Raw genomic sequence first — 27,814 nt, 5'->3', positions numbered from 1 at the left:
GGGAAGTCAGGAAATCCTTCAGGATAAACGTTTTGTTCGCTAGCGATCTAGCATTTACCAGACCAATCCTGGCAGGAGCCGGCGGGTCCATGGCGTTAGCTGTCTGGGGAGCCACACACAGAGGCCGCAGGTTGCGCAGATTCACCCTGCGCCAGCGGGGACGAGGAGAGCAGGGGCCGCAGGGCTGGAACACCTCATCCGGGCCGACGACAGGTACCAGCCAGGCGTCGACAGGGTCCAGCGAGTGCCGAGAAATAAAGAGGCGAGGCACCGCTCCATACTCAGTCCAAGAAGCCATGGAAGTGCTCGCCAAACAGGCCTTCAGCCTTACCAGCCGACCGCTGCGTTTACCCCGGAGGCGGTGGCGCTTACGCCGGAGAGGTGGAGCTGGGGCGCGGCAGAGGTGAGCTGGGATCCCCGATAGGAGCGGGGGCAAAGTTTTCCCGTCTTGTTGTTTCATTCATCCCCAAAACAAACACATGCGCGAGCCAGGTAAGCGTCTTTACAACAATACGCGCTAGAGCTCATGGGAAATGTAGGCTTCATTCTGGCAAAACACTACCGCTTTTGTCCACAGGGTCGCCAAAATCAACTCAAAATGAAAGTTCCTTGTAGGGGCTTTAACTGATGCTTGTCAATTATGCGCACATATGCACCGCATGATCTGAGCTATTTTAAACTCCTCTCTCGTCAGATACTGATGAAAAAGTTGTCCTTTCACGTCGGCATGTCAGAGGAAACGCTGCAGGACAACAGCAAAAGTTAAGGCAGCGAAAGTCCAAGTAGGGCGGGCAGAAGGAGTAATGGCTGCGTCCAGAAACTACCGACTTGAACCCAGGAGGCTGGTGTTCACTTCCTGTACGGTTGTTAAGCCAAACCTTTTTTTTCCCCCTTAATGTGCATTCCTTGTTAAAGGAAAAGAACATCAACTGGTGGTGTTGTACTGACGTAGTGTTTATTTTGACAGAGACTGTATGCAAACTGTACATTTCTTGTTACAATGAAAGTCTATTTTGAAACAGACAATGCATGTAACAGGCTGACGTTGACCTGGCGCCCCAGAATGGCATCAACCAACACGCCCAGGGTACCTTGCACCTTATATCTGCATGTGGAAAGTCCATGACCAAATGTGGAAATGAGACGAGGTCGGAGTGAGAATGTGTTGGTAATTGAAGAAAAACAGTTATCACCCTGAAAGCTGGACTCACATGTTTACTCCTCAACACACACACACACACACACACACACACACACACACCAAAAGGACATTCATTAAACTGACTCCACTGCAAATGATGCATTTAGTTGTTTACCATGTCTTCCCTGTCCCCAAGCACTTGGTTGTAGTCGCAGCACATGTCATGCATTATGCCACTTGCAGAGAGTGTGTGTGTGTGTGTGTGTGGGGGGGGGGGGGTGTCTGATGGGAGCACAGGATTTCAAATGAAACGCACTTACATTTGGGCATTCGTAGGAATTAAGACATAATGAATAATAATAAGACTTGCCCACAATAATTAGGAGTACAATATTGCGGATAAGTCATTTACTTAAGTCTGAAACCTTGGAACATTGTTTGTTTACTTATGCCTACTTATCACTTAATCTCCCATGGTGCATTGTGCAGAGGAAATCACAAAGCATTCTGGCACTCTCCCTCTGCCCTTGAAGGCTTGATCTCACAAAAATTCACTGGAGTTTTCAGAGTAATGGAACGGCACTTAAGATGGCAGCGGGGGGTCCCTCGAGGAGGAGTGCCCAGGGCAAGTCAAAGAGGGCATGCTAAACAGCTACTAGGGTGCATCCCATTTGTCTTTGCTAGCTCTCTCTCCTCCCTCACCCTGTGTGCTGAACTGAACTTGAAAGAAGCGAAGAAAGGGATGGGGGAAGTGATAGAAGGAGGAGAAAGTAAAACAGAATACAGACAGTTCTGCTTTTATTACACATAAAGGTGTCACAACCTCGGGGTGCCATGGTTACAAACAAGGGGGGAACCACTGTCCGATGCTTTTAAGGTGCCTGCAAGAAGGCAGCAATGAAATTTATGTTGTGGTACCTGATGAAAAGAGGGAACAGGAAAGGAGGAGAAAATTATGTTAGGGAAATGCACATTACAGCCTTGGAATTCAGTGAGACTCAGGCTTTAACCACTCAACCACTCTTCAGGCATTCACATGTTGTGTTTGCTGTATAGTGCTGCACAGATTTAGCATCACACTCCCACAACACTGTTGAACTCATGGTGGACAGTTTTAAAAAAGGGTAAAAAAAAAAAAATGATGCAGCCAAACCAGAGATATCACTTTTTATTGTAGCAGGTGAGTTTAGGACCCAAAAGCAGCACCGAAATGCACCACTGCAGGCTGGTAATGCAACAAAGAGTCGATGTTCAGATTCAGAGCTTTCAGGGCAGCGGAAGCAGTCCTTAGCAGTGATGGCCAAATGAAGCCTCATGAAGCATTTTCTTAATTTTCTGAGTCCACTAGATGGCGCTTGTGGTTCAAAGAGAGAGGCTCAAAGAATGCCAATTCAGTGTGCTTTCAACCTTTTGCTGAACAAAAAGCGCCATCTAGTGGGCTCAGAAAATAAAGAAAATGTTTCATGAGGCTTCATGAGGCCATCACTAGTCCTTAGCTCCAGCAGCTGGACGCACACACAGCAGACAGTTCAATGTTGTGCAGTGGTACTGTGAGAGGGCAGGCAGAGAGCGATGGGATGAGCAGGAATTCCAGAACCAGGAAGTCTCACCGATGTGAAGCAGGCCGTGGCCGGGGAAGAGCTTGTCAGTGGCGCACACACAAAGGCTGAACGTGCAGCCACACAGCGAAGCAATCCCCAGCACATCAAAGCACAGGTAACTAACTTTTCTAATGGGAACAGGGGAACGGTCTCTCCAGATAGTCACAGATAACAGGCGAACAGGAACCAGAAAGGCAGAAGCAGAGCTCTTGGTCGAGGACAGGAGGCAGAGTGGTTTACCGGGGAGCAGACGAAACAGGAAAATCAGGGACAGGCAGGGTTGGGAACAGGAAAGCAGTGTGGAAACAAACGCTGAAGTCTCTCATGGAGGCGAAGAACAATCTGGCAAGGAGAGTCTGTGAGGCGGGAGTCTTTATAGTGTCAGTAGGTTATGAACCACAGGTGAGATGCATTAGCTTGATGAGGTGGGCATGGTGGAGCAGCAGGAGTGGGAAATGTGTGGACAGGCGACAGGCTGTCAGGTAGGTGTGAGTGGAAAAGTAATGAATGAGCTCAGGAAATAGCAAGTATGGCAGGTAGAAAGTGCCCACTGTGACGTTTATATTCCATGCATTTCTCTTCCTTGCCAAAACCTGGCGTCTGCATAACTCAATATGCAACACAACAACCAACGGTTAGGTCAGACATTTGGGTGTGTTATGCTAGTCATGGGTAATGTAGCCTGGAGTTACTTGCATCAAAGAAAGCAGGCTACAGACGTCTGGTAAACTCACTTCTTTCAGGCTGCTTCATGCACTGTTGGTACATTTTCTAATGAAAAGTCATGCACCAAATTTTGTACATACACCACATAATGATGAGCAGTTAATTAGTGTATGACCCATGTATTTCAAAAGGCTACAATCAAGTGACCAGTGCACTGACGGGAGTAAAGAAGGAAGCGGTTCAGAGCGGTCTGGTTAAAAGATAGGTTGGTGCGGTGGATGGTTCACAGCGAAGTCCTGCATGGGTCCATTTTTGAAAACCTGCACCCAATGATACCTGTAAAGCTCAGCACTGACCCCTTCCCTGTCATTATGTCTAAGTCAAAGCCGCATCCGTTAATAAAAGTCCTTAGACCCAACCCGCACCTGTGGTTATACACACACAGGCAACAGTCACTCACATTAAGCTGGGTGCTCTGTTCTTAAATTACAGATCCAGTGGGGTGGAAGTCTCTTTCACTGGATGGTGAAAACATTCAATCACTGCCAGGTTACATTTTTTGAGGAGTAAAGTTACACATATTTAAGGACGGGCCATTTGAGAGACAAGTTGTCTGCAAGGCCTCCCCATAGTCTATTGCCCCGTTCCCACCAAACACTTTTGGTATGAAATAGCGGGTCTGTGCATTTAGTCTTTCTCAGGCAAGCACAGGGGTTTAGTGTTGCCGTAGCCACCTTTTAGTACCAGATCTGTGTGCTAGGTACCCCAACAGAGGGGGGACTAAACATGGGGGTGGTAAGGAACAGTTCATTGGTACCATCCACAACTTCTCAGAGTGGAAATGGAAAAACTGTGTATTGAACTGAACCGAGGCGATGTAGACGACGCAACAGTTGGCTTTCGTCACCACAATAAAGCTCATTCGGGTCTCATTGTCTATGAAGTTTCTCCACATTTATACTTGAAACTTATATACTTACACATTGGTATTCTTAATTCATGTGGTGTTCTACCTTCATACTTTTTGGACAACACTGGAGCTCCATGACACAGAAGACATCGTAGCTGTTCACAGGACACATTAATTGTTGGTCTTGGTCTTTTCCAGAATATCACTAGCCTTATCCGTCTGTATGAAGTGAGACTCTGTGGTACAGAGTTAGGGAGTAAGGATTAGGGAGCAGGTCTTGGATACAGAAAGTGGGCCTGACAGTGGCCTCCAGTGAAAGGAGCCGGGCTTTCTCCTGACAGTCAGAGCAGCAGCTCATTAGCAGAGAAGCTGCTGATGTGAAACAACACCCAATAAGTCATAGGTGGGAAACAAGTGCTGAGAAGTGAAATGTTAAGGTAGAGCTAATGGATTTGTACTGAAAGAACCTTTACAGATACGTTTCATTGGCACACAGTAATTATAAAGCATTGCAGGGAAAGTTAAAGGTAGCCGGCTTCAAATAACCATTTTCAGATGCTCAATAGAACTTTTCTGCTTCGGTTACAAATGCTGAAGTTAGCAGATTTCATCAGAGTGGAGACAACTGTGAGGGGGCTCACTGTCTCACACACACACACACACACGGCTGGTGATAGGAGGTTATGGTGCAGACAGCTGCTGTGCTTTCCCATGAGCAGAATAGAGGGAAGTCCTTAAAAGTCCTCAAACCCAGTAAAGGGATCTGCTCCTGATGAATCACCGGCACCTCCTCCTCCTCTCGCTCCTGCAGCTCTCTCTCTGCACTCCTCTCCTCCCTCTGCTCCTGAGGCGTAAAGCTTTAATATTGATTCAGCTCGCTAACTGCTCTCCCTGTGTGCCCTGTTAGAGAGGCTGAAGTCTTTCTTTGGTCGTTTACAACTCCTCGCTCCGAAACCAACTTTCAAGACTTTTCTCATCGGCCTTTATTTGGCACAACTCCTGCAGAACTCTCAAATAGTATCAATTTTAATACCGGAGCATTTATCTTCAGGTATAACGTAGAAAAAATATAGTTTAGAAAGTATGAAATGTGGCAACCTGTGGGAAGCAGAGAGGCAGTGATGGAAGCTGGTTTGCCATCGCACTTTAGCCTGAGGCCTTGCCGTTGGCTTGAATAGGAGAAAGTATGTTTACTCAACCTTCCCCATCTCCATAACATCCTCCATTCACTTTGTTCAGCGGAAGCCCGAAGATTAGTACAGAGAACAGCCAACCAGAGCATGAATGACAGCCTGAGAGCGTTTCTGTTTGGTAAAACTCCCCAAAAATGAATTTAAAAGGCACACACCTCTTAAAAGTCTCCTTTCAGTTTAAAAACATTGTTTGAGAACTGCTGCACTGCTGTAATTTGTATTCTCTGGAAGGAAGACATAAGCTCAGTTTTACAACTACAGTACAACTTTCTAATTCATGCTTAACACTTAGATTTGGTGTTTTACAGCAGTCGTGTTTGCTGCGTCGTTAAATGGTGAGTTGTAATTGAAAAGGTGTATTGGCGCCATCCGCGGCTTTAACTGCTGATATACATGTTTATAAATTCACCTTGCAAGTGTCAAATAAAATCTTTACGGTGTGTTCAAGTGACGCCTTGCTAAATTTTTATCAACCTAATCAGTGGAATGAACAGCCCCAGCCTCAGAGTCCAGTTATTGGACACTCTCATCTGCATAAACTACCATGGGGAGAAGAAAGCGAGCAACAGGAAGAGTTTTATTTGAACCTGGACATGTAGAGAGAAAATCTGGGCCTGTATTTATCAAGTGTCTCAAAGTTAACTTAAAAACACTTCTACTCAGAGTAGGATTGAGACTGATCAATGAAGTGCCCCACACTTACTTTCATTAAGTAGAAGGCTAGTTCTTTGAGAGTCTCAAGTGTCTGATATTTGACACTCAGACAAGTAGAAACATTGCACAACCCAATTTCAAAACTGTTGGGATGCTATAACATAAATAAAAACAGAATGCAAAGATTTGCGAATCTATTTGGACCCATATTTAATAGAATACAGTACAGAGACAAGATATTTGATGGTCACTGTAATCAGCTTTTTTTTTTTTTTTTTTTTTTTTTTTGTAAATATACACTCATGCTGAATTTGATGCCTGCAACTCATTTCCAAAAGGCAACGAGGGACAGGAGCAACGAAAGACTGGTGCTCAGAAAAAAAAAAAAACTCCACAGGTTAATTGGTACCAGATGAAAGTGGCAAAATTTGACACAGTGTAACAGAACGTCAAAAATAGCACACCCAGGGTACTAGTGATGGCCAAATGAAGCCTCATGAAGCATTTTCTTTATTTTCTGAGCCCACTAGATGGCGCTTGTTGTTCAACAAAAGGTTAAGGTAAGGTAAGGTAAGGTAAACTTTATTGTCTCCTAAGGGAAATTCATCTTGGGCACAGTGCTACATTTCATTGCTTCACAGGACAAGATAAAAACATCTTCACAATGACAGTTCCATCACATAAAACAGACACAAACTACATTTAACAATCACAACACAGAAACATACAGAGACGTCTAAAGTGCTGAGTGCTAAAGTGCCGTGTGTTTAATGCACGTTGCTCTATTGCACTAGTTTTTAACATTGTTCAACAGCTTCATGGAGGCTGGAACAAATGATAATTTGAGGCGGTTTGTTTTGCACTTTGGTATAAAGTGAAATCTTCTTCCTGATGGGAGAAGTTCATATTCAGAGGACAGTGGCTGAGTAGAGTCTGAAGAGATTATTGTTGCTTGTTTCATAACTGACTGGTTATACAGATTCTCTATGGAGTCATATTGTCTCATACCTGTTATCTTCATTGCTGTTTTGTGCATATTGGCCAACCTGTTTTTCAGTTGCACTGATAGGTAGTGATGGTCAAATGAAGCCTCATGAAGCATTTTCTTTATTCTATGAGCCCACTAGATGGCGCTTTTTGTTCAACAAAAGGTTGAAAGCACACTGAATTGCCATTCTTTGAGCCTCTCTCTTTAAACCATGAGCGCCATCTAGTGGGCCCAGAAAATAAAGACAATGCTTTACGAGGCTTCATTTGGCCATCACTACAAGGTACCTTGCATGTCATATCTCAATGTGGAAAGTCCATGACCTAACCTTGATATGTGATGATGTTGGAGTGAGAATGTGTTGAAACATGTTGATTTCTGCTGTAAAGTTTGCTGTTTTAACATGAAGGTCTATGGAGACTGAGTCACCTCTTGGAGCTAGCCTCAGGTAGTGATGGCCAAATGAAGCCTCATGAAGCGTTTTTTTATTTTCTGAGCCCACTAGATGGTGCTTTTTGTTCAACAAAAGGTTGAAAGCACACTGAATTGCCATTCTTTGAGCCTCTCTCTTTAAACCATGAGCGCCATCTAGTGGGCTCAGAAAATAAAGAAAATGCTTCATGAGGCTTCATTTGGCCATCACTACTGATAGGTTGAGAGCACACTGAATTGCCATTCTTTGAGCCTCTCTCTTTAAACCATGAGCGCCATCTAGTGGACTCAGAAAATAAAGAAAATGCTTCATGAGGCTTCATTTGGACATCACTAGCCCCAGGTGGCCATTCAAATTACTGCAATTTCTGGCACTTTGAAACAGGTTGCTGCTTGATTTCTACATCAAATCAAGTACCACCATAAATCATAAAAATGACAAAAGAGTTCTGATGCCCTTTATCACAATGAAGCAGGTGATATTCAGTCAGGGGACATGACTGAATTCAAATTCAAGTTTTAAATCTCACTAAGAAACATTTTGGATACATTAAGGCCCTGTAAGAATGATCAGTTTGATTGATGACTGTCGGTATTGTCGGTTCTGACAGAATCATCTCTGCATGGACATCATGTGTTTTCCTCTGCACACAATCTAAAATGATTCTGTTTTTTTTTTCAGAATTAGCTTTCAATAAGCTCATCGTTATCAACTGTTCCCAAACCATCTTCCCTCTTGTTGGATCTTTCAACTTGACGCAATCACCTGGCAACTCCTAACAGGTCAGGGCACCTCTGGAGCTCTCCTAAAAACTGACCAAGAGTTAGTTCAGTTAACAAAGCTGAGAAAATGTGTGTACTTCTTGGCCTGTTGGTAGTGCGAATTATGTCACTCTGAGAAGTGACATATCTACTTCCAGTTGATGCTATTTTCCTGCAATGCTTGATAGACACAGACCCAGAGGGGTTTGCTGGACGGACCAAAACCATTACTGTGGCAAAGCAAAAAGCTCAAGGCTTAGAGGAAGTTGATTTCTGCAGGGACAACCCGTGTTCTCATTTGAATGCTGCATAAAGGCGGCCTCAATTCGATTTTTGGTGACACAATCTTTTAATATGCTTTAATATGCTTGTACCTATTGTAAGTATTTAACAGTGTTTCTGCCTGACCTCCATCCTCTGCAGCTCCTAAGAGATAGGAGTGATTGCTCAAGTTTACAAAAAATACACAGACCGAAATGAAGGACCAAATTTACATCACACAGCAGGGTTCATTTCTTTCTCTGAGACAGCTGAGCTAACATAGAAATGCACCCCTCTGTCTCTACCTCTGCAACACTGACCAGACTCTCTGCTTTGATCCCCCCCTAAAGTCCAACCTGTGACGATCGCAGTCAACAGATGGAGCTAGGAGGCTGTGAGAGAAAACCAAAGAGTATTTTATGACCTTGGATGCTTTGGATTGAGTGAGCAACTGTTTTGACATACTGTACACCGTACACATCCCCGGAGACATCACTGTGAAGTACAGCAATCCAAAGCCTCAGTTTGCCAAAGAGCTCAGGGAATTAGAGCTGGACTTGTGTGGCTCTTAGGGGTGACACTGATATTTTCTTGGGCTGTAAGAGCCAATAACTCATATTTTCTATTCACCTTCTTGAAAATTGCACACAAGCATTCAATACTTCCCCTCACAATTAACAATGAGAAAACATGGGTGGGATCCAATCAACGTACCACATGAAAATCAATATAGGTTAAGGTCATCTCATAAACAGCTTTGGTAGCATTGATCAATTTTACATTAAATATGTAATGAATAAAACGGCGTTATTTCCATACATGACACTACAGCGTATCTAATCATTAAAGGTCAATATCACTGTATCGGCTATATCATCTAATGATGTGGTGATTCCAGGTTCAAGGACAAACTGACCCCATATTCATGCTGCGAATACTAATTCATTGCAGGACATAGAATTCTTCCAACCCCCAACACCATCCATAGAGCTGGAACCTTGTTTAAAGCGACCTTGAATGCAGCATGGCGAAGCAGCTGCTCTGACTTTACAGTAGTTAATTGCTGTACGTCTTACAGTCCAGTACTTAAAGCATCATAATGCAAGGATTAATATTTTTTAGACAAAGCATCACTATTTGACGACCTGGGAACTTTTTAGGCAACATGGACAAGTAGTTCCTAAAGTGCTCGCAAAAATATGGTAAAAATGTGTCCATTGGAGACAAAGACCAAGGTGATATGTGATGAAGTGGACTAAGACAGATGAAGAATCAACCAGACCAGGACCCTCTTATGATGGTGTGGTCGGGGTGACACCATGAAAAACAGTGAAACAACATTATGTCTCCTCATCTTGAGTGATTTGAAGCATCTCTGAGTAAAACACAATATGTGGGTGGTTTCATTACAAGAGTGATTTAAATGAAATCCTTCAGATTCGATTGCATCTTTAAACAGTGACTTTGGGTTCATGAACACAGAGCTGTAGAGATACGGGACGCTTTAGTGAGTTGTGGAGCTGACTGTTGGCCTCCACCCACTCCTCCCTCGTCCATGTTGTTAGATGAAGAAGTGGAGGACGGGAGAGAAATTAATAAGTCTGAGCAAAACCACAGTTTTTGGAAATGTTAAGTTTTTGCCAGCTGAAAACCAAACACACACCTCCTACTGAGATACTGCTCTGCTGGCTGTGGTCCCACTTAATATGTATAGATGTTTTGTAAGAACCACGACCTGATAAGCTGAACTGGAACTGGATTCAAGAGTCTTCGTCCTGTTAATTGTTTACTTTCCTCACATGGCGTTTGCCCATTTTTTGCTCATCTTTATATTATCTGTTGAAGTTGCTTGTTGAAGTCAAGGTATCTTTCTGCCTCAAAAAGTTTCTCCTTGTCCAGTGTGACAGCTACAACACCACTGAAGAAGACATGCTGTCACCTGACAATGTACGGTATGTAGGGCGTGCCAAGTGAACCCATGCCAGCCGGAGTGTCCACTAGAACCTCCCAGGGGTGGAAAAGGTGACAAAGATGTGAACCCTTCAGGGAGGGTCTGGGGACTTACAGTACCCCTTCACCCCCAGGAAGAATTTGTTTTTATTTTAGATCAGCTTTAAATGTGGATTTCCAGTCAAATTCAAAAGGATATCGGGAAAACTCACCCTGGAATTCTCTTAATGCTACAAAAGTAATGCAAGAGCTTCATTAGGTCAGGGCACCATTGTAGCTTGTATAAATGGATCTGGTTTTGCCTCTTTACAGCCGTTGTTGCTGCTGTTTGGTCAGTTTGTTGTGGCAATTCAACTTGCATGCAAACACAAAAAGGAAACTGGAAAATGGTTAAAGGCAATTTGATGATGAGGCTGATGACTGGAATGACATGATGGCTGAGGTGAGCTGGGAATGGCGAAGGAGAACAGGCTGAGGGGCTGAAGACAGAACTGTCCAAATCCGAAGGCAGAAGACGAGAACGACGCTGGACATGGCTGGTTATAGTTGAAGCTGACGTGATGAACCTGAGAGAAAAACTTTTGTCTGTACAGCAGAGGAGACTGAATGATCTGGAAGAGTCGACGTGTCTGAGCTGGGGTTTTATACTGCAGTGGCTTGATTGTAGATGTGGTTCAGGTGTGCAGGTTCAGCAGCTGCTGGCACTCAGGAGGACTGGCAGGAGGAGGGAACCAGAAGGCCACACCCAGCAAACACACAGAGAGAAGGAGAGAGAAACAGGAAACACAAGGGGGAGGTGAAACTGAAACCTTAACACAGTTAGATATAAAGTTTATGAAATGATTTTACAACCAAAAGAAAAACTGTCTGTTGTCGTTATCAGTGAGCTTGACATTTGCCCCTGTCTTAGGCAGCATGATAAGGCTAATTTAACAAGTTCAACAAGTTCTGGGCTTATACTGATACAGATGGTTCTTTGTTGTTGTTGTTTATTTTGTTGTTATTTATTCCCCATTTTGTGACAAGGGAACAAACAAATCATTATAAAAAATTTACTATTCTGATATTTTGATATTCTGTTTCTCTTTTCTGAAGTCATTCAGTCCTTCATTACACTACCTTTGAAAGAGAACAGATTCAATCATACACATCTATGGAACAACCTTTTTTGATAACCTTTCACATGAAATATATAAAACTGCTTCAAAAGCCTTTTTACCACATATAATTCATCATAGTTCCCCTTCTAATATCTATTTTATATGGCTGTGAAGACACAACAAATTTCTCCTTCAAACAGCTGTATTTATTCAAGATTCTCACCCAAAACTACACTTTACAAGACCACATTTGAACACAATGTAAAAGCGTTATAATTAACCTTTGCCCAAAACTGATTTTTACTTAAAGGGAAATTTTGGTTTATTTCAACCTGTCTCCTATCGTCCTAATTTTGTTTCAAGTGACTAGTGACATAAAAATAATAGTTAGCATGTTAGCTGTTAGCCTAAATACAGCCGAGGCGCATAGTAGCGTCAGACCTGTTAAAACGTAAGTGAACGAGCAACCTTCAAGTGCAAAGTTAGTCCACTAAACAAGCTTTGTTTCCACAAAGACCGCCTCATATCGTTAGGATAAATGTCAGAGAACATACAGAAAACGATCTCATACCGTGCCTGAACAAGCAGCAACAGCTGGAAGGCAGAACCGGACAGTAGCCTGAAAAGTTCATTCATTTATTTTATGAAAGATTTATAGAATAATGGCTGACTTTTTGCCAGACTTCGACTTTGTGGAGGAGGAATTTGATTTTGCAGTTTGATGGCCGCCCTTATTTATTTGAGCCAGAATACACTGACGAAGAGCTTCGTGAAATTGAAGAACGGAGGAGGAGAGAGAGAGAGGCGCAACAGGTAGAGGACGAGAGAGGAGGAATGGCTGCTGCAAGGCTGCGTAGCTCTGGAGATTGGTGGTGTACCTGTGAATGCTGTGCCCCAGTGCCCACAGAAGAGGAATGCCTCTGTTGCAAGGAATGGGACCGGTTGCAGCCTTATTTTCAAGGTCTGGATGTGACCGAGGACGAGACACCTCCACCTGGAGTAGTATCCAGCTGGGCTTTATCTAGAGCTGGCGAGGTATATTTCGGCCGCACTTTGGAAAGCAGAGCTAGATGGTAAACAAACATGGCAGCACACCGGTAAGGTAAGACAACACGTTTACATGTCGTTTTCTATATGTTCTCTGACATTTATCCTAACGATATGAGGCGGTCTTTGTGGAAAAAAAGCTTGTTTAGTGGACTAACTTTGCACTTGAAGGTTGCCCGTTCACTTACGTTTTAACAGGTCTGACGCTACTATGCGCCCCGGCTGTATCTAGGCTAACGGCTAACATGCTAACTATTATTTTTATGTCACTAGTCACTTGAAACAAATTTAGGACGATAGGAGACAGGTTGAAATAAACCGAAATTTCCCTTTAATAGAGCTTGAATGCATCATAATGGAAATCAGTGCAACCCCTCCTGCTGATGTCAACACCAATTCGTTGTCTGCAATGTAGTGTCGTCACAGACAGTTACTGATCGGTTGCCTCGATCAGCCTTCAGACTATTGGATGTTGAGTTTATAATCCTTGAAATAGCTGCTAAATTGCATATAGGTAGATTTTATAGCAGTGACGGAAGGGGAGAGAAGTGGTCGCTACACCAAAACAACTCAACCCAGACAGGCTAATCGAGAGTCCAAGAAATAAACCAAGTAAGGTCATCATACGTTACTGTAAGAGATTCTTACCTTAAGGCATGCAGGCAGACATAAACTGACCCTATTTAGCTCCCTGTGACTCTGTTCTCACAGGTCCACACCGTCCCACCCTTTTTAAAAACTTGTCGGATGCACATGAATCTCACAAATGAACTATTTTGTATTTAAAACATAGATCTCCACCAAAAGGTGACACCTTTGCGCCCCTGACCTCCGTACCCTTCGTGGCTCCTGGTTTGCATAGAAAATGGAGCAGTTGTCCTATTACACGTTGTCTGTTTTAGGGATGAAGTAATGGAAGAGGAGGAAAGACGGATGCACAAAATTAGAAGAAGGTCAGAGTGAGCAGAAATGTTCACAACGTCTTGTCTGGCCCATTCTGCTCAGAGTGTGTGGTAAAGAACAGCAGGAGACATATCCAAACAATACGTCAGTAGAAATAGCATCTGCCAGCCTAATAGGGTCTATGCTACTAGACTGTGACGTCTAAGTGTGTGTTGGGGTGTGTTTGAGTTTTATACATTCAGAGAACCCGTGGGTGTGAAGCAGTTTGAGGTTTATACTTTCGGAGTGAAGAGTTTGGGTGCTTCTCTTTGTTTAAAAGAGTAATTAGACTCAGTGCTTCGGCCTGTTTAACACACGATTCTAAAAAATGCTTGTTGAGAGTGAGTGAGGGATGGTTAGCTGTCGGGGAGGAGAATCCTTGGCTAGATTTTCTCGGCTAAGTTCATTTGATGGCAGACTGATACAAAAGTGCCACCAAAGAGACACCGTGACATAAAAATGAGGCTGGGGTCGGATTGGGCAGCAGAATGACGACAGTGCAATGGTGCATTTCTTACTGCTTTTCCCTGTTACAGAATGTTGAGGTAATGGCATGGCACTGAGTTATACACACATTCAAACACAGCGTGGTCTCACTCATTTGGGTTAAAACAGTTATGTCACTCTTTAAGCCCAGTTCAGACCAAAGATTCGCGATGAAAAGAGTTGAAAACCTGTAAAAACCTGCCGGTTCACGCCAATGCAACTATATGAGATGTTGTATCATCTCTAGTCAACAACTCTCTGTACTTCTGCTCTGATTTGCAGCTTTTCAGACTTATTATGTGGCTGAATATATTTTGTAGCTTCTTAAAATATGAATGAGGATAGTGATAGTGAGATAGTGGCTACAGCTGCATTTATGGTCAGCACATTCTCACTCTGACCATGTCACATATTGACGTTTGGTCATGGACTTACCATGTCCACAAACAGCGTGCAAGGTACCCTGGGTGTGTTCGTTGTTGACGTTCACAGACGCTGTGTCAAGTTCTGCCTCTTACCTGCATTGTCTTCTTTCAACATACACTTCCATTCTCACAGGACATTTAACGTTCACATGTTGGTACAACACTGCAGATTTACTTTTTTCCCTTCAACAACAAATGCATGTGGTTGGGTTTAGGAAAAAAGAACAGGATTTGGCTTTAGAATCTCATGGGATGCGAACACCTATCTCTTGGGTGAAAGAGTTTCTGACGCCCTGATGCCGCTGGGCAGAACAACACCTAAAACAAAAGGTCTGTCACTCTATGTCAGTATGTGATACTAGTGATGGCCTCATGAAGCATTTTCTTTATTTTCTCAGCCAACTAGATGGCCCTGATGGTTTAAAGAGAGAGGCTCAAAGAATAGCAAATCAGTGTGTATTCAACCTTTAGTTGAACAAAAAGCGCCATCTACTGGGCTCAGAAAATAAAGAAAATGCTTCATGAGGCTTCATTTGGCCATCACCATGTGAAACCCCTGCTTTCCCATTCTCAACATACATTAGAAAATAAACTCGGCATTTTTCCTTGAATAATGTTGTATAAATCATCTCGGCTGAGAATGTGTTACTGATTTACCAAACTTCTTTGAAATCGTATAAAGGCCCTGACACACCAAGCCGACGGTCAATGGGCCGTTAATGAGGGTTTACTGCTCTCATTGGTGCGGCGTGGCACCGTTGCCCTTCATCGGTGGTAGCTGGCCTTTTATCACCATGCTGAATCAGTGTCGACACAGTGGAGCCCATCAGTGAACTAAATTACTCTGATTGGAAGATAACTGGAAGTGAGGAAAGTAAAAAAAACCCCCAGCTAAAGTCAAGAGGAAGTGAGGTCGAGACATTATGTAGTTTGATAAGGGAAGATTATTTTTCTCTTTAGCAGAAACATTTTGTGGTGTTTTGTGTTATTCACTGGCGCACGGTAAATATGCTCTGTGTTTTCAACATTAGATTGTGTTGTTAATATGCTAACTGGCTAATTAGCATTAAGACGTTCTTCTGGACCTGTGCTTGTTGGCGATCGGCCTTCAGAGTCCTCCACGTTGGTGACGAATGTGATGACGGGGTCAAAGCTTTTACTTTTGTCATTGACTTTCAAAATAAAAGGAACTGCAGCTACCCATACACTTTTATTCTGAAAAATGGAAAATATATTTTTATTCTCACCCACTGCCTGCCAGCGTGTGGTTCATTTGTACCCATGTCCGTACCTGTGAATTTATGCATTCATATTTTACCCATTACAAAGCTTTTTGTAGGTTACCTGCAGGTTTTCTGACCCGGTGCAGGACTCTGGTACTGAGTGAGTTTGTAACACTGCTTGAGGTTGTTCTGCTTTCATTTAGATTGCTGGCAGATAGTTTGGTGATAGAACCTGACAGACAGACACCAAGCTCAAAAACATATTAAAGGATTTGTTGCTGCTGTACCAGAGGGTTCAGTAATAAGTGGTTACAAAATATCGACTTAAAAAGCAGCTTGATGATCAAGACAACAACAAAGACTGAACAGCAAAGATGGGGCACGCTTGAATCAAATTAATTAGTAGTGGTAACACCCCTGTACTTTAACCAGGAGTTGTGTCTGTTTGAAGTGTGAAGGAGAGGTGCTGGATGAGGTGCTCTCATCCAGATTTTTGTGTGTGAGTGTGGATGAAGCTTCTTTTGATCACAGCTGGTTTAAAAGCTGAGTGCTTTGGTTAGGCTACATGTTCCTGTCTTGTTTAAGAGTAATTACACTCCACTGTTTCAGCTCGTCTCCACGCACTACACCATGTTGAAAAATGTTTGCTGTGGTGACTGAGTGACGGGATAAAGGGTGGGGCTGCTGCATTGTGTTCTCTGATCAAATTTCTATCTATTTCATGTCAGAGTGATAAATACAGGCAGGACCAGAGTGGGCAGCAGAGTGAATTTCAACTACCAATGGCTCCACAAATCTGCTGTGTTTTGCAACTAAAATACTGATCCAAAGTTTAATTACTCTTTAAATTGTGTCTTGATAGAAAATAACAAATTGAAGGAGTGAAAACATATTTCGGGGGAGAATAATAATTTTGTGCAATTACAAAAGTTCAAGGCACTGGCCTGTGATTTTAAATCCCTGCTGTTAGCTCGCTGATTGCTTTTTCTGGTCAGAGACCAAATTGGGAGGCTGCAACCCCATTTGTATGGGATCAACATTACAGGGCGAGGTGGGGAACAAATATTCACTGTGCTGCTCTGTAATTTAATTCACTATCTAGACGGCATTTTAACTATCGGGATATTACAGGATAATGGGCCTCATTCAGAAACAGCACATATTCAATATTCATCAATATTTTCTTACCTGAATTTGTTCATACTTTGGGAGCAAATTTCGAAGTGGCTCAGACCATACCTGTACAGAAATGACAAAGGTCCGACTGTCTCAGAAGATGTAAGCACACATCTGTTAACTAAATTTAGAGCATATTAAACCTGTGTTCCTTTAAAACTATTAATTTACTGATGCCATACTGCCCTACTGCACATACAAGTACACCAAGTGTAACACTTGTTAGGGTCCGGGCAGCTAAGCTGCCAGGACACTATTGTAATCCTAGGTGGACAAAGGTCCAGTCTCATGCCAGATATCCTCAGCTGTAAACTCAAGCCAATAGTCCTGATGGTGGCGCTACAGCAAGTGTCTAAAGTTCAAAACTTTGAAAATTCATAACAAATCAACCAACTTTCATCAAACTGTAGCCCCAATACTGAAGAAACTTTTGTACATTTAAACCTATTAAAAATTATGAAGTTCATCACTCTGTTTTTCTTAAAAACTATAAAACCTCTTAAACCTATCTCCTCCCACAATTTTTGCTCAGTTGACATCAAACTTGCTACAGAGCATCTTCAGACTGTCCTACACAAACTATGTTTCTCTGATTTTTGATTTATTAAAAATTGAGCCTACAGTGCATCAAAATGTTTGACTGTAAACGGTACTGTAAACATATACATGCAAATTCTTGCTCAATAAATCTTCAATGTTCATGAAAAAAATGACAGAATTCTAGAGTCATGGTAGATGATGTGTGGCAAATTTCAGAATTTTATCTCAAAAACTGAATTTTTGACAGCATTTTGAATTTTGCTCTAATGTGAACAATTGGAGTCAATGTAAAAATGGCAATTTTAAACATCAGTTTTTCACTTATGGAGCATTAGCTTATGTGTATTTTCAGATTTTTGTTTCAATAACTGAATTTTTTACAGTGGTTTGAAATCTGCTTTTCCATGCATGGACGGCTGCTAAACCTGCACGTCTGGTTTAGTCAGTTTGTGAAGCTGCACATGAATTGTCATTGACTGATTAGCTCAGTGAGATAGAAATTGATCCTTAGTCTTAGAGGTTGTGAGTTCAAGCTGATGCAAAAGGCAGATTGTGTTGCTAAATTCCTAAATGTCTTCCAATTCTTCTGCTTGTTGCTCAGAATTGCCTAAAAATGCCCGGACCGACCCATCACTGTGCAGCAGCTATAATTAGAAAAGTGTTTTCTGTGAAGACACCTGTTTTGTGAAGCTAGAGGCAGGATAGAATTTGATGGAGGCAGCCACCTCATGGTTCTCTATGCAACCTTGGTTGTGTTACAAATGACGGGATTCTGTCCACAGAAAGGCTAGAGGGCCTCTGATTGGAAACAGAAAGAGGAAGTGTTTCCATTTCAAATTCCGTATCATTTTTTTTCTTCATGTTTATGAATATTCTGCTGAAACTGCAGTGAAAAGTTTATTGTTGCTGATATGATATTATTATGACAATCAGTAGATCATTTTCAATGTAATGTATTGGTAGCATCGGCTAGCAGTAGTCTCTAGAAGTTAGCCTATGTGACTGACCTATGGACAGTGGGGTAGGGAATCACCAGAGGCCCCATGATATGATATTATCAAGCCCAGTCTCACTCTGAAGTCGTAGAAATCCAGTGCTTGGGCATATTTTAGCAGTGTTTTAGTGGTGTTTTCTTTGTAAATAATAGGATTAATATTGTATCTGAGAATTTTGGAGTGTTTTTTGCCGTGTTTTGCTGAATTTGCATTGTATTTTCGCCATTATTCCTTTTTTTTTGCCATCATTCCTGTTAGCACAGTTCGTGTTTTCGTAGATTTTCTTGATAGTACTTTTGTGAATACTGGAGGAAATGTTGAGGAGATCGACTACGGAGAGGAAAGTCCCACCAAGATTTGTGGAGGAGAATGAACAGGAGGAGACAGGAGTGTCATCATCTCAATCACAGTAAGTAACACAGTTTGTGTACACTGGATATTTATTCCCAGCTTTATTACAATAATATTTTTCAATATCTAGTGTAATTTTTCATATTGGCTTTGTCTCAAATTGATTTACTATTGCTTAGTTTTTTTACTTTACCTGTTATATTTATTACTTTTCCTATTCTTATACTGTTGAACTTTTTTTTTTCTTTTGGATAAATCTTATCTAATCTGATGATGTATCTTTATATTTTTAGAGATTCTTCTGATGAAGAGCCATCCAGCAGCACCAGCACTGGTACAAGGCGGGGACGGAGTGGGACCTGTGGCCGAGGCTGAGGCTGTGCCACTGACTGGCCCACTTAAGCCCCCCACTCAAGGCCACTTTCCTGTCCCCACCAGCAGCAGAGAGGACACTGGCAAAAGACAGAGGGCAAGCCTGGGGAGGAAACAGTGCATTCTCTGCAAAAGGAGCATACCCTGGATGTGTGAGGAATGCAAGGATGGGCTCTGTCTTCAGCTGGACAGGAACTGCTTCAGAGACTTTCACTGCAGCTAAAAAACCTGGAAATGAGCAGTTACGACAACCTGTAGCATGGACACTGACAGCTGCAGGCAAACACAACTGCTTGACAAAATGTAAAATAGGTTATGTTTCATTTTTGTAATCTTAAATTTTTTCCATATGTACATTTTCAGTTGTTTATAAAGAGAAACCTGCTGAAAATTCAAATCCGTTTTTTTACTTTTTTGTTATTTCACACTGTTTTAAGCATTTATAACATATAATAATGACAAATGCTTGCCAGATTTTGAAAGTTATATTTCTCCTGAAAACAGGAGCAAAATAATTTACACAAAGGAAATTTTCTGACACATTTATTGAAAAAAAAAAAAAGACAAAAAGGACCAGGCGGACTGTCATAATTAAAGTATATATTAACAGCGCCTGTTGGCATCACGGGGAAACGAGGTGGGACAAGGACAGAAGTTAAGGCAGCGAAAGTCCGAGGGGGGCGGACTGGAGGGGTGGTGGATGGGTCCAACAAACACTGACTTTCACCCAAGAGAGCGGTGATTCTAAAGCCAAATGTTATTTTCCCAAACCTCACCATGTGTTTGTTGTTGAAAGAAAAAAAAAACAGTCAATTCACAGAGCTGTACTGGCAGCGTTTATTTCCTGTGAAAACAAAAGTGTATCTACAAAGAAGACAATGCATGTAACAGGTAGAACTTGACGTGATGTCCCAGAACGTCAACAACCAACACACCCAGGGTACCTTGCATGTTGGATGTTGACGTGGAAAGTCCATGACCAAAACGTCAATATGTGACGAGGTCAGAGTGAGGATGTGTTGGCCAGTTTGGGTCTGATTGACTGTAAACATGTAGGAGTTATTCTACTGTCATTCTCATTATCTGGGTGTGTTAGTCTGACTTTGAAAAATTTGATTTAGTACGATTCCAGTCGGACTAACAATATAAATCAGTTTTCTCAAATGTCATGTAAATGTACTGACTGATGCTTCACTTCTGGTGGAGGAACAGTACTAAGGACTTGTCCCTAGCTCTCCTCCTCGTTGGATCGACCGTAATTTCTTTACCCTCGTGGTTCTACAGACCTTGGCCCTGACACCCTACTTCCACTGGGTAGATGATGGTGGTCCAGCCTGTATCCCTTCACTGCGCTGCCAGCTCTGAATATTTCATCTTCTTACACTCGTGGGCAGCCTGCACTTCCTCCTCTCAAGGGATGCTGAGCTCGATGAGAAGAACAGTCTTGGCAGCAGCAGACCAGAACAAGTCTGGCTGGAGTGATGTGGTGGTGCAGCTCTGTACTGAGATCGACCCTCATGTTCTGGTGTCACTGTGTTAATCAGCTGTGGGTTGTTGCGCAAGACCTGCCTGCAGGCTTCTGATACTTGAGCCAGCTTCGTCCTGACCTGGTTATGCCACCATCTGTAGCACCTTTAGGTCAGTGTGGTGTTGCACCCTGTTAAGTGGTTTAATTTGAGAGTTTATTGAATTGTCTGTATAGAAGCCAAATGAGAATAGGGCTTTACAAATACTGTAATTAGTTAAGTTCAATAATACTTACTAGGGTAATTGTTAAAGTAGTTCATTTAGGACGGATATGTTTCATATTGGTTCCTTCTTTTTTTTTTGTTAAAACTGCGGTAGGCAGTTTGATTTTGGCATCAATGGGCAATTATAATTCATGTGATCAGAAAGATTAAGAGACTTTGGTCAATCACAGGTCATTTCAGAGAGAGCGCGTTCCTGTTGGCTGTTCTATAAATGCAAATAAATAAATACACATGCACGTCCCTTCAGATGGGGAAAGCCTGATACAATGGCGGAGAATTCTGCAGAGAAAGTTACTATTGTGGGATTGCTGTACCCCCAAAAAAGATGGACTTATCAGAAAGACAGTCCAAATGAGAGTCTGATAATGAAGAAAACAAAAGAGTCAAAGGCTTATGCTGATAACTAGGACTGCAACGACTGTAAGATTTGGCCTTTTCTGTGAATAATTTACTTTACTTTTTTTTACCCCCTATAAAGTTTTTAAGTTCACCAGAGGCCCCACGATCTGATATTATCAAGTCTGGTCTCACTCCCAAGTCGTCGAAATCCAGCGCTTGGACAGTGACTTGCAGCATCAGGAACCAATGGAAAAAGGCGTTCTTTAACGTCGGCATGATACTCGGCCAGTTGCCATTGTAGTTGGCATCAGTGCGGCTACATTTGTTGCTGACACTAGATATCAAACAAAAATCAGGAACTGTGTCGTATTAAGTATCTGTAATAACAGTGAAATTCACTACTTTGAAGCAGAAGAGAGAAGATAACGTTATCTCAAAGCCTTTCGCCACAATTCCACTGGATGCGTGTCCAATGTGGAACGGCTGCGCTGGTTATCCACTGCGTGCTCCGCCGTCTGTCAACACCCACCAGCTGCGATTGCTGTGTGGAGCGGTGCAGCTCAGCCAGACAGCGGGAGTCACGAGGACCGACAAGATCTCGTGAATTCACGCAAAATCGCGAGATATAACAAGATGTAGTTTCTATAAACAGAACCACAAAACCAGAGGAGTAGTAGGAAGACATCTGGATGCACCTCCATGATCATCACCATCAACGGGGTGAAATGACGCCTGAAAACCTCTGACCTGTTGACTTCAGGCCTGCCTCCGCCCATTATGACGTTTTCAAGGTGTAGTGCAGGGAAATATGATCCGCCGAGAAAACTGTGTATTTTATTTTGAGAATTAACCGGATGTTTTATTTTGTTTCTGTGCACGACTTCCTGCCCTGCGCAATCTGCTCCGTGCTGAATTGCTGCGTTGTGCTCCAGTGTCCGGCAAAAATAGAAGTCCTGCGTATCTGTTGCGGAGGGCTCTGGAGTGCCGCAGCTGTGACGGAGCCGGAAGGCAGCACAGCTGCAGCCGGTGGAAACACACACATTGACGAGAATTGAAACGTATCGGCTCCGCTGCTGTTCCGGAGCGCAGACGCAACCAACACGTGTCTGGTGGAATTTGGGGGTCACAGTGTAAAGTCTCTCTTCCTCTGTGCTGCTGTCTTTGCGTCCACAGCTCCCTGTACTGAAGAGTGGGGTTAAAGTCAAGAGCACTCACTCCGCAGCAAAATCTGGGGAGCAAAATGTCCCCAGAAGTACACTTTACAGCCCACTGATTAACAATAAAATGAGAATGCTGGACTTGAAGCAATCTCAGTCTCTCTCCGACTGACAATCCCAATCTCTGATTTTCAAGAAACAGCCCTACAAACGACTTCAGCATGTTGTATTTGTGGGGAGAACTTATCTAACAAAAGACAATTACTTTGACTGTGAGCCTTGTGAGTTATAATGGAGCTGACGTTTGTACTTTTGTTTAATGTTGTCATTATAAAGCCATGTTTATGTGTGTTTTAGATTTGTTACTTGAATCAATCAAATTTCATTGCACAACAAAAACAGAAACTCAGCTCAGTGGCATAGGAACCCAACCTCCACCTGGAGTTCTGGAGGTGTAACTGCAGAGTGACACCTACACACCACTAGTGATGGCCAAATGAAGCCTCATGAAGCATTTTCTTGATTGATTTAAAGAGAGAGGCTCAAAGAATGGCAATTCAGTGTGCTTTCAACCTTTTGTTGAACAAAAAATGCCATCTAGTGGGCTCAGAAAATAAAGAAAATGCTTCAAGAGGCTTCATTTGGCCATCACTACACACCACCATGTAGGGTGAGGAGCCCTGCCGCCCAGGCACATTTTCTGTGGATATTTATGGTCCCCAGAGGATGAATTCTGTCCCTCTGCAGGCCAACATTTCCAGTTTTAGACAGGAAATGTCTAGATCCTCATGCTCCCAGGAGAATGATTTTCCCATTTTAGACACAGAATGATTCTTTCTGCACCACCAAAATGTCAGAGACAACATGTAGCTTAATTTTTAAACTAGATTGCCATTAAATTTGTTGCTAATTTTAGAGACTTGTGGTATTTTCTGTTCTGCCACCATAAGGTCTAACCATAGATTTTTAGGCCCATGCTTAGCTGTCACAATGTTCACATAGCATTTAGAAAAAGCATTACCAGTCAGCCATGTCAGAAATAAGTAAGTGATTCAGTTTTCATTGTTGTCAGTGTTGTCAGGGCAACAGTTATCATCCATATGACCAGCTGCAACACACGGACACATAGCTGTTTGGGAGTATTATTATAATTACAGATGTTAATACCAACCAGTAAACAGTTTTTTAAAGTGATTCTTTCTGTGCAGGCTTACGTTGGTTGGTGCACTATAATGTCATCCCACTGTAGTGTGTGTGAGTGTGTGTACCTGCATGTGTGTACGGAGCATGTCCATGTGTAGTTGCAGAATGCCCTCTCAGCACAGAAAGGTTGCAGTGTGGTAACAGCCTCTGTTCTCGGTTAATTATCACGGTTAATTAAGTGGAATACCTACCTACACACACACACACACACACACACACACACACACACAGAACCAGCACCATAGTGGTAACAACCACTGCATGGCTCACTACTCTGCTTAATTTCCTCAACGGTGTAGTCAGAGTGTCCCTGTATCTCCTGTATACGGGTGAAGCCTGAGTGACAGTCTTACCACAAAAGATCACAGAGGCTGCAGTGAAAGACACAACAGAACTTAGGTTTACAAAGTTATAATCACTACAACTAAATGGTGAAGCGAATGCCATCGAATGCCTTGATGCCCTGTCACACCTGAAAGTGGAACAGAGAAATAGAAATGTTCAGGTCCTCATGAAATAGGTGGTGCTGGAAGCTGGTGACAACAGGCTCTTTTTTGCGCTGCCTGTTGAAGGCAGGAGTGTTGTGCTGTTATCCCACCTCGTCATTCAGGGGTATATTGTTCCGTCTTCAAGCCTGCGGCGAAGGGAGCAACAGAGCTGAGTCAGCGTCTGTGTAAAAAGTGTGAAATGACTGGACGGGATGTGTTAATGTGTGCAACTCACCACTGAGAGATTTAAAAAGCAGGTGATAGCAGTTAGCAGCTAACTTGAAGAAGAATAAATGAAAATGTCTTCGAGCAAAGGGCGAGATCAACCACCATATAACAGGGATGGTAAGTAATTGTTGACATGTTATGCATAATGGTGTTAGCTAGGTCTTATATTTTATATCTTACTTTTGTCTAGTTTTATATTCAGTTTCATATTTGCTATATCTATACTTTGTTGTTTTAGTTCTTCTATACTGCATGCTTTATATCTACACTAACTTTGGATTGCAACTGCTGCACAGCAGTTTCCCACAGGATAAATAAAGTTCTTATCTTATCTTATCTTATCTTATCTTATCTTATCTTATCTTATCTTTTATATATTATATATATATATGTTTCATTTCAGATATATTATCTGAAATGAAACAAAACAAAACTAAAGAGCTGTCCGAGACGAATGTTAAATGACATACTACAGGCTGACACCATTGTGTTACACGTCATGCCCATCACTCCTCTTTTAATTCTGCAATGCTGGCATGCTGTCTTAAATCTGGCATTATATCATCGTTGTGTGACCGTGTCTTTGTTGAGGCAGTACTGCAGGATATCTGTGAATAAAAGGCTAAAAGTTGTGCAGTGTTCGTGGCAAAACTGATACAAGTAAAGTTCCAAAGTGTTCTTATCCCCTCTCGTCAAATATTGCTGCTTTGTCGGTGGACTTCCATGTCTAAATATGACACGTTAGGTACCCTCTTGCATCTGTTGTTGATGTTTTGGGACACCGTGTCAATTTACACTTGCACATGCATTCCTTTTCAAAATGCACATCAATTTTCACAGGAAATGTACAGTTTCAGCTCTTTAGATGAATACAGTCTTTTTTAAAATACACATTTCCTTGTGTTACAAAAGAAAGTGATGATTAGGTTTAGAAAAAATAGTCATGGTTTGGCCCAACGCGGAAAGCAAACACCAGGCTCAAAGCTGAAAGTCCAGCTGAAAGTCCAGGGTTTGTTGGACCCATCCACCTCCCATCCCATCCTCCCTATAGGGACTTTCCAGCTCTTTATATTACATAGTTGCAAGCAACGTTACAACCGGACACCTCCAGAGCAGGATTATTTGAAATAGCATGGTGGGACACAGCTAATATGATACCTTCCTCCATTTTGGACTTTGCTTTTTCAACTGTCTGTACAATCAAGATAGCTGACAGTTAGTCAAAGGCACAAACTCTTATATCAAAGCTTCCCAAAGTTAAACTCTACGTGGAAAAAAAGGACATATTTGCAGTTGGGATCAATTGTTAGTGATGCTGTTGTGGCCAAGCTTTAAAGCACCAACTCTTTAATATTATCTTTCTGCTTTCTGGTGTAATGCACCTCATGGTATTTCCCTTTGTACTAAGTTTGATTTCCTGGCTTCACAAATGGCCTCAGATGAGCTGTAAACCCAAATTAAAGTTCTGATACATCCCTTCAGAAATCAGTGGCCGACTGAAGCTTTGTCCAAATTTTACAGGACTCATTAAGTTTTACCATCTTATCTACTTCACTTATCACCCAGTATTGAAGTCTTTAATATTTCAGAGGTGAAATAACTGTATTTCTCACTGCTGCTAAGTTGCAATAAGATGCTATTTCTCTGAGCATTTTTTTGCTTCAGCCATCTAAAAAGCATTGTGAATTAATGGCATGGAAGTTTAAGACACACTCAGGCAACACTGAGAATCCCAACAGATTTTAACACTTGGCAACACACCCCAGATGCTTTCACCGCCATACAAGCAGCCCTTTTTCAAAATTAAGTGAATTCAGTTAATCACCCACTGTGTATGAGAAGCATCTACTAATATCTTCAAATATAATAAAGCATTTCGATACTCCTCAAGAGCTAGATGAGCCAGGAGGGGGGTGTATAACTCCAGTCCTGAGCAGTGATGGCCAAATGAAGTCTCTTGAAGCATTTTCTTTATTTTCTGAGCCCACTAGATGGCGCTTTTTGCTCAACAAAAGGTTGAAAGCACACTGAATTGCCATTCTTTGAGCCTCTCTCTTTAAACCATGAGCGCCATCTAGTGGGCTCAGAAAATAAAGAATATGCTTCATGAGGCTTCATTTGGCCATCACTAATGTTTACCCCCAGTTTGTGTGGTTTGGTGAAGCACACAATTTCCTACATTAACTTATGTTTACAAACCTTAGGTACGGAGTCCCCGGGACTAAGCATGTGTGGTGTGTGGCAGGTTCAATCTGTCCTGTAGAGGTAGGCTGTTTATCGCTTAGCAGCATGATTTTATAGTCTATGTAGTTATATTGACAGTTGTTTCCCACATAGGTGTTCGGACTGCAATACAGAGCTTCACAAATACTGGCTGCAGACGTTTTGAGGAAGTCTGTTGCTATTTTGTCTTTAGTACTGTTTTAGCTCAACTTTTAGCTTATAGCGTTTTTGTTAGTGATGGCCAAATGAAGCTTCATGAAGCATTTTCTTTATTTTATGAGCCCACTAGATGGCGCTTTTTGTTCGACAAAAGGTTGAAAGCACACTGAATTGTCATTCTTTGAGCCTCTCTCTTTCAACCACGAGTGCCATCTAGTGGGCTCAGAAAATAAAGAAAATGCTTCATGAGGCTTCATTTGGCTATCACTAGTTTTTGTATTTGGTTCCTCTGCCCTGCTGACTTGTGCTGTGTCAGGGTTATTTTCTTGGTTATTGACCATAAGATTGTGAGACGGACCTACTGTAATCCCATGTTTAATGCTGTCTCTGTGCTTGCTGTTTTATAGTTTTCTTACCTGGACTCTCTTTAAACCATGAGCGCCATCTAGTGGGCTCAGAAAATAAAGAATATACTTCATGAGGCTTCATTTGGCCATCACTAGTACAGTATGCATCTGCCCATACAAACCCAGAAAACCTGCAGGTACTTCCCTCTGAGGCAGATAGTGTTAGTGCCAAAGCCACAGTGAGCTCCAAATAAGCCACAAAACCAAAAATCATACCTCTGAGATCACTACGTGGCCAAAATTATGCAGATACCTGAACATTCCACTCGTACGCGACAGCTGAACATATGATTCTAAAGGCATGTGCTGCTGTAACAGCCTCCACTCTTCTGCTTTCAATTTCTCCAGCAGATGTTGAACCTGGCTGCAGGGATTTGCTCCCATTCAGCTACGAGAGCATTAGTGGGGCCCAACACTGATGTTTGGCAACAAGGCCTGGCTCACAGTCGGCGTTCCACTTCATTCCAGTGATGATGCATGGGGTTGAGGTCAGGACTCTGTGCAAGCCAGTCAAGTACTTCCACATCAGACTGGGAAAACTGTTTCTTATCGGAGCTGGCTGTAGGTATGGGGGCATTTTCATATTGAAAAAGAAAAGAGGCAAATAAATACTGTTGTCACAAAGTTTTCAGAGCTTTAATGTC

The sequence above is a fragment of the Epinephelus lanceolatus genome, chromosome 20 (genome assembly GCF_041903045.1).
Source record: "Epinephelus lanceolatus isolate andai-2023 chromosome 20, ASM4190304v1, whole genome shotgun sequence".
In the NCBI taxonomy this organism is placed as follows: domain Eukaryota; kingdom Metazoa; phylum Chordata; class Actinopteri; order Perciformes; family Serranidae; genus Epinephelus; species Epinephelus lanceolatus.
Note: the sequence above shows the minus strand (reverse complement) of the source record.